Below are 7972 nucleotides of genomic sequence, written 5' to 3'. Positions count from 1 at the left end.
AAAAAATTCGTCCAAAATCTTGATGTCACCAATCCTATGTTTTGTATGTTTTTTCCACGTGTCTTGACATCCAATGTATCCATGCAAAGTTTGGTGAAGATCTGAGTATGTCGTTTTTGACCTTATCTGGAACCTCCCATCTGAAAATTTGAAAATTCTTAAAAAATTCGTCGAAAATCTTGATGTCTCCAATCTCTTGTTTTGTACGTTTTTTCCACGTGTCTTGACATCCAATGTATCCCTGCAAAGTTTGGTGAAGATCTGAGTATGTAGTTTTTGACCTTATATGGAACCTCCTTTCTGAAAATTTGAAAATTCTCAAAAAATTCGTCCATAATCTTGATGTCTCCAATCTCTTGTTTTGTACGTTTTTTCCACGTGTCTTGACATCCAATGTATCCCTGCAAAGTTTGGTGAAGATCTGAGTATGTAGTTTTTGACCTTATATGGAACCTCCTATCTGAAAATTTGAAAATTCTTAAAAAATTCGTCCAAAATCTTGATGTCACCAATCCTATGTTTTGTATGTTTTTTCCACGTGTCTTGACATCCAATGTATCCATGCAAAGTTTGGTGAAGATCTGAGTATGTCGTTTTTGACCTTATCTGGAACCTCCCATCTGAAAATTTGAAAATTCTTAAAAAATTCGTCGAAAATCTTGATGTCTCCGATCTCTTGTTTTGTACGTTTTTTCCACGTGTCTTGACATGCAAAGTATTCCTGCAAAGTTTGGTGAAGATCTGAGTATGTAGTTTTTGACCTCATCTGGAACCTCCTATCTGAAAATTGGAAAATTCTTAAAAAATTCGTCCAAAATCTTTATGACCCCAATCTCTTGTTTTGTACGTTTTTTCCACGTGTCTTGACATCCAATGTATCCCTGCAAAGTTTGGTGAAGATCTGAGTTTGTAGTTTTTGACCTTATATGGAACCTCCTTTCTGAAAATTTGAGAATTCTTAAAAAATTCGTCCAAAATCTTGATGTCTCCAATCTCTTGTTTTGTACGTTTTTTACACGTGTCTTGATATCCAATGTATCCATGCAAAGTTTGGTGAAGATCTGAGTATGTCGTTTTTGACCTTATCTGGAACCTCCCATCTGAAAATTTGAAAATTCTTAAAAAATTCGTCGAAAATCTTGATGTCTCCAATCTCTTGTTTTGTACGTTTTTTCCACGTGTCTTGACATGCAAAGTATCCCTGCAACGTTTGGTGAAGATCTGAGTATGTAGTTTTTGACCTTATCTGGAACCTCCTATCTGAAAATTTGAAAATTCTTCAAAAATTCGTCGAAAATCTTGATGTCTCCAATCTCTTGTTTTGTACGTTTTTTCCACGTGTCTTGACATCCAATGTATCCCTGCAATGTTTGGTTGAGATCTGAGTATGTAGTTTTTGACCTTATCTGGAACCTCCTATCTGAAAATTTGAAAATTCTTCAAAAATTCGTCCAAAATCTTGATGTCTCCAATCTCTTGTTTTGTACGTTTTTTCCACGTGTCTCGACCTCCAATGTATCCCTGCAAAGTTTGGTGAAGATCTGAGTATGTCGTTTTTGACCTTATCTGGAACATCCTTTCTGAAAATTTGAAAATTCTTAAAAAATTCGTCGAAAATCTTGATGTCTCCAATCTCTTGTTTTGTACGTTTTTTCCACGTGTCTTGACATCCAATGTATCCCTGCAAAGTTTGGTGAAGATCTGAGTATGTAGTTTTTGACCTTATCTGGAACCTCCTATCTGAAAATTTGAAAATTCTTAAAAAATTCGTCCAAAATCTTGATGTCACCAATCCTATGTTTTGTATGTTTTTTCCACGTGTCTTGACATCCAATGTATCCATGCAAAGTTTGGTGAAGATCTGAGTATGTCGTTTTTGACCTTATCTGGAACCTCCCATCTGAAAATTTGAAAATTCTTAAAAAATTCGTCGAAAATCTTGATGTCTCCCATCTCTTGTTTTGTACGTTTTTTCCACGTGTCTTGACATGCAAAGTATTCCTGCAAAGTTTGGTGAAGATCTGACTATGTAGTTTTTGACCTCATCTGGAACCTCCTATCTGAAAATTTGAAAATTCTTTAAAAATTCGTCCAAAATATTTATGTCTCCAATCTCTTGTTTTGTACGTTTTTTCCACGTGTCTTGACATCCAATGTATCCCTGCAATGTTTGGTGAAGATCTGAGTATGTAGTTTTTGACCTTATCTGGAACCTCCCATCTGAAAATTTGAAAATTCCTAAAAAATCCGTCCAAAATCTTGATGACCCCAATCTCTTGTTTTGTACGTTTTTTCCACGTGTCTTGACATCCAATGTATCCCTGCAAAGTTTGGTGAAGATCTGAGTATGTAGTTTTTGACCTTATCTGGAACCTCCTATCTGAAAATTTGAAAATTCTTAAAAAATTCGTCCAAAATCTTGATGTCTCCAATCTCTTGTTTTGTACGTTTTTTCCACGTGTCTTGATATCCAATGTATCCCTGCAAAGTTTGGTGAAGATCTGAGTATGTCGTTTTTAACCTTATCTGGAACATCCTTTCTGAAAATTTGAAACTTGTTAAAAAATTCGTCCAAAATCTTGATGTCTCCAATCTCTTGTTTTGTACGTTTTTTCCACGTGTCTTGACATCCAATGTATCCCTGCAAAGTTTGGTGAAGATCTGAGTATGTAGTTTTTGACCTTATCTGGAACCTCCCATCTGAAAATTTGAAAATTCTTAAAAAATTCGACCAAAATCTTGATGTCTCCAATCTTTTGTTTTGTACGTTTTTTCCACGTGTCTTGACACATAATGTATCCATGCAAAGTTTGGTGAAGATCTGAGTATGTAGTTTTTGACCTTGTATGGAACCTCCTATCTGAAAATTTGAAAATTCTTAAAAAATTCGTCCAAAATCTTGATGTCTCCAATCTCTTGTTTTGTACGTTTTTTCCACGTGTCTTGACATCCAATGTATCCCTGCAAAGTTTGGTGAAGATCTGAGTATGTAGTTTTTGACCTTATCTGGAACCTCCCATCTGAAAATTTGAAAATTCCTAAAAAATCCGTGCAAAATCTTGATGTCTCCAATCTCTTGTTTTGTACGTTTTTTCCACGTGTCTCGACCTCCAATGTATCCCTGCAAAGTTTGGTGAAGATCTGAGTATGTCGTTTTTGACCTTATCTGGAACATCCTTTCTGAAAATTTGAAAATTCTTAAAAAATTCGTCGAAAACCTTGATGTCTCCAATCTCTTGTTTTGTACGTTTTTTCCACGTGTCTTGACATCCAATGTATCCCTGCAAAGTTTGGTGAAGATCTGAGTATGTAGTTTTTGACCTTATATGGAACCTCCCATCTGAAAATTTGAAAATTCCTAAAAAATCCGTCCAAAATCTTGATGACCCCAATCTCTTGTTTTGTACTTTTTTTCCACGTGTCTTGACATCCAATGTATCCCTGCAAAGTTTGGTGAAGATCTGAGTATGTAGTTTTTGATCTTATCTGGAACCTCCTATCTGAAAATTTGAAAATTCTTAAAAAATTCGTCCAAAATCTTGATGTCTCCAATCTCTTGTTTTGTACGTTTTTTCCACGTGTCTTGATATCCAATGTATCCCTGCAAAGTTTGGTGAAGATCTGAGTATGTTGTTTTTGACCTTATCTGGAACATCCTTTCTGAAAATTTGAAAATTGTTAAAAAATTCGTCCAAAATCATGATGTCTCCTATCTCTTGTTTTGTACGTTTTTTCCACGTGTCTTGACATCCAATGTATCCCTGCAAAGTTTGGTGAAGATCTGAGTATGTCGTTTTTGACCTTATCTGGAACCTCCCATCTGAAAATTTGAAAATTCTTAAAAAATTCGTCGAAAATCTTGATGTCTCCAATCTCTTGTTTTGTACGTTTTTTCCACGTGTCTTGACATGCAAAGTATCCCTGCAACGTTTGGTGAAGATCTGAGTATGTAGTTTTTGACCTTATCTGGAACCTCCTATCTGAAAATTTGAAAATTCTTAAAAAATTCGACCAAAATCTTGATGTTCCGAATCCTATGTTTTGTATGTTTTTTCCACGTGTCTTGACATCCAATGTATCCATGCAAAGTTTGGTGAAGATCTGAGTATGTAGTTTTTGACCTTATATTGAACCTCCCATCTGAAAATTTGAAAATTCCTAAAAAATCCGTCCAAAATCTTGATGACCCCAATCTCTTGTTTTGTACGTTTTTTCCACGTGTCTTGACATCCAAAGTATCCCTGCAAAGTTTGGTGAAGATCTGAGTATGTAGTTTTTGACCTTATATGGAACATCCTTTCTGAAAATTTGAAAATTCTTAAAAAATTCGTCGAAAATCTTGATGTCTCCAATCTCTTGTTTTGTACTTTTTTTCCACGTGTCTCGACCTCCAATGTATACCTGCAAAGTTTGGTGAAGATCTGAGTATGTAGTTTTTGACCTTATATGGAACCTCCTATCTGAAAATTTGAAAATTCTTAAAAAATTCGTCCAAAATCTTGATGTCACCAAACCTATGTTTTGTATGTTTTTTCCACGTGTCTTGACATCCAATGTATCCATGCAAAGTTTGGTGAAGATCTGAGTATGTCGTTTTTGACCTTATCTGGAACCTCCCATCTGAAAATTTGAAAATTCTTAAAAAATTCGTCGAAAATCTTGATGTCTCCGATCTCTTGTTTTGTACGTTTTTTCCACGTGTCTTGACATGCAAAGTATTCCTGCAAAGTTTGGTGAAGATCTGAGTATGTAGTTTTTGACCTCATCTGGAACCTCCTATCTGAAAATTTGAAAATTCTTAAAAAATTCGTCCAAAATTTTGATGTCTCCAATCTCTTGTTTTGTACGTTTTTTCCACGTGTCTTGACATCCAATGTATCCCTGCAATGCTTGGTGAAGATCTGAGTATGTAGTTTTTGACCTTATCTGGAACCTCCCATCTGAAAATTTGAAAATTCCTAAAAAATCCGTCCAAAATCTTGATGACCCCAATCTCTTGTTTTGTACGTTTTTTCCACGTGTCTTGACATCCAATGTATCCCTGCAAAGTTTGGTGAAGATCTGAGTATGTAGTTTTTGACCTTATCTGGAACCTCCTATCTGAAAATTTGAAAATTCTTAAAAAATTCGTCCAAAATCTTGATGTCTCCAATCTCTTGTTTTGTACGTTTTTTCCACGTGTCTTGATATCCAATGTATCCCTGCAAAGTTTGGTGAAGATCTGAGTATGTCGTTTTTGACCTTATCTGGAACATCCTTTCTGAAAATTTGAAAATTGTTAAAAAATTCGTCCAAAATCTTGATGTCTCCAATCTCTTTTTTGTACGTTTTTTCCACGTGTCTTGACATCCAATGTATGCCTGCAAAGTTTGGTGAAGATCTGAGTATGTAGTTTTTGACCTTATCTGGAACCTCCCATCTGAAAATTTGAAAATTCTTCAAAAATTCGTCGAAAATCTTGATGTCTCCAATCTTTTGTTTTGTACGTTTTTTCCACGTGTCTTGACACATAATGTATACATGCAAAGTTTGGTGAAGATCTGAGTATGTAGTTTTTGACCTTATATGGAACCTCCTATCTGAAAATTTGAAAATTCTTAAAAAATTCGTCCAAAATCTTGATGTCTCCAATCTCTTGTTTTGTACGTTTTTTCCACGTGTCTTGACATCCAATGTATCCCTGCAAAGTTTGGTGAAGATCTGAGTATGTAGTTTTTGACCTTATCTGGAACCTCCCATCTGAAAATTTGAAAATTCCTAAAAAATCCGTGCAAAATCTTGATGACCCCAATCTCTTGTTTTGTACGTTTTTTCCACGTGTCTTGACATCCAATGTATCCATGCAAAGTTTGGTGAAGATCTGAGTATGTCGTTTTTGACCTTATCTGGAACCTCCCATCTGAAAATTTGAAAATTCTTAAAAAATTCGTCGAAAATCTTGATGTCTCCAATCTCTTGTTTTGTACGTTTTTTCCACGTGTCTTGACATGCAAAGTATCCCTGCAACGTTTGGTGAAGATCTGAGTATGTAGTTTTTGACCTTATCTGGAACCTCCTATCTGAAAATTTGAAAATTCTTCAAAAATTCGTCGAAAATCTTGATGTCTCCAATCTCTTGTTTTGTACGTTTTTTCCACGTGTCTTGACATCCAATGTATCCCTGCAATGTTTGGTGGAGATCTGAGTATGTAGTTTTTGACCTTATCTGGGACCTCCTATCAGAAAATTTGAAAATTCTTCAAAAATTCGTCCAAAATCTTGATGTCTCCAATCTCTTGTTTTGTACGTTTTTTCCACGTGTCTCGACCTCCAATGTATCCCTGCAAAGTTTGGTGAAGATCTGAGTATGTCGTTTTTGACCTTATCTGGAACATCCTTTCTGAAAATTTGAAAATTCTTAAAAAATTCGTCGAAAATCTTGATGTCTCCAATCTCTTGTTTTGTACGTTTTTTCCACGTGTCTTGACATCCAATGTATCCCTGCAAAGTTTGGTGAAGATCTGAGTATGTAGTTTTTGACCTTATATGGAACCTCCTTTCTGAAAATTTGAAAATTCTCAAAAAATTCGTCCATAATCTTGATGTCTCCAATCTCTTGTTTTGTACGTTTTTTCCACGTGTCTTGACATCCAATGTATCCCTGCAATGCTTGGTGAAGATCTGAGTATGTAGTTTTTGACCTTATCTGGAACCTCCCATCTGAAAATTTGAAAATTCCTAAAAAATCCGTCCAAAATCTTGATGACCCCAATCTCTTGTTTTGTACGTTTTTTCCACGTGTCTTGACATCCAATGTATCCCTGCAAAGTTTGGTGAAGATCTGAGTATGTAGTTTTTGACCTTATCTGGAACCTCCTATCTGAAAATTTGAAAATTCTTAAAAAATTCGTCCAAAATCTTGATGTCTCCAATCTCTTGTTTTGTACGTTTTTTCCACGTGTCTTGATATCCAATGTATCCCTGCAAAGTTTGGTGAAGATCTGAGTATGTCGTTTTTGACCTTATCTGGAACATCCTTTCTGAAAATTTGAAAATTGTTAAAAAATTCGTCCAAAATCTTGATGTCTCCAATCTCTTTTTTGTACGTTTTTTCCACGTGTCTTGACATCCAATGTATCCCTGCAAAGTTTGGTGAAGATCTGAGTATGTAGTTTTTGACCTTATCTGGAACCTCCCATCTGAAAATTTGAAAATTCTTAAAAAATTCGACCAAAATCTTGATGTCTCCAATCTTTTGTTTTGTACGTTTTTTCCACGTGTCTTGACACATAATGTATACATGCAAAGTTTGGTGAAGATCTGAGTATGTAGTTTTTGACCTTATATGGAACCTCCTATCTGAAAATTTGAAAATTCTTAAAAAATTCGTCCAAAATCTTGATGTCTCCAATCTCTTGTTTTGTACGTTTTTTCCACGTGTCTTGACATCCAATGTATCCCTGCAAAGTTTGGTGAAGATCTGAGTATGTAGTTTTTGACCTTATCTGGAACCTCCCATCTGAAAATTTGAAAATTCCTAAAAAATCCGTGCAAAATCTTGATGACCCCAATCTCTTGTTTTGTACGTTTTTTCCACGTGTCTTGACATCCAATGTATCCATGCAAAGTTTGGTGAAGATCTGAGTATGTCGTTTTTGACCTTATCTGGAACCTCCCATCTGAAAATTTGAAAATTCTTAAAAAATTCGTCGAAAATCTTGATGTCTCCAATCTCTTGTTTTGTACGTTTTTTCCACGTGTCTTGACATGCAAAGTATCCCTGCAACGTTTGGTGAAGATCTGAGTATGTAGTTTTTGACCTTATCTGGAACCTCCTATCTGAAAATTTGAAAATTCTTAAAAAATTCGTCCAAAATCTTGATGTCTCCAATCTCTTGTTTTGTACGTTTTTTCCACGTGTCTTGACATCCAATGTATCCCTGCAAAGTTTGGTGAAGATCTGAGTATGTAGTTTTTGACCTTATCTGGAACC

Source organism: Lepisma saccharinum, unplaced genomic scaffold (assembly GCF_977018435.1).
Source record: "Lepisma saccharinum unplaced genomic scaffold, izLepSacc3.1 HAP1_SCAFFOLD_43, whole genome shotgun sequence".
NCBI lineage: Eukaryota > Metazoa > Arthropoda > Insecta > Zygentoma > Lepismatidae > Lepisma > Lepisma saccharinum.
Note: the sequence above shows the minus strand (reverse complement) of the source record.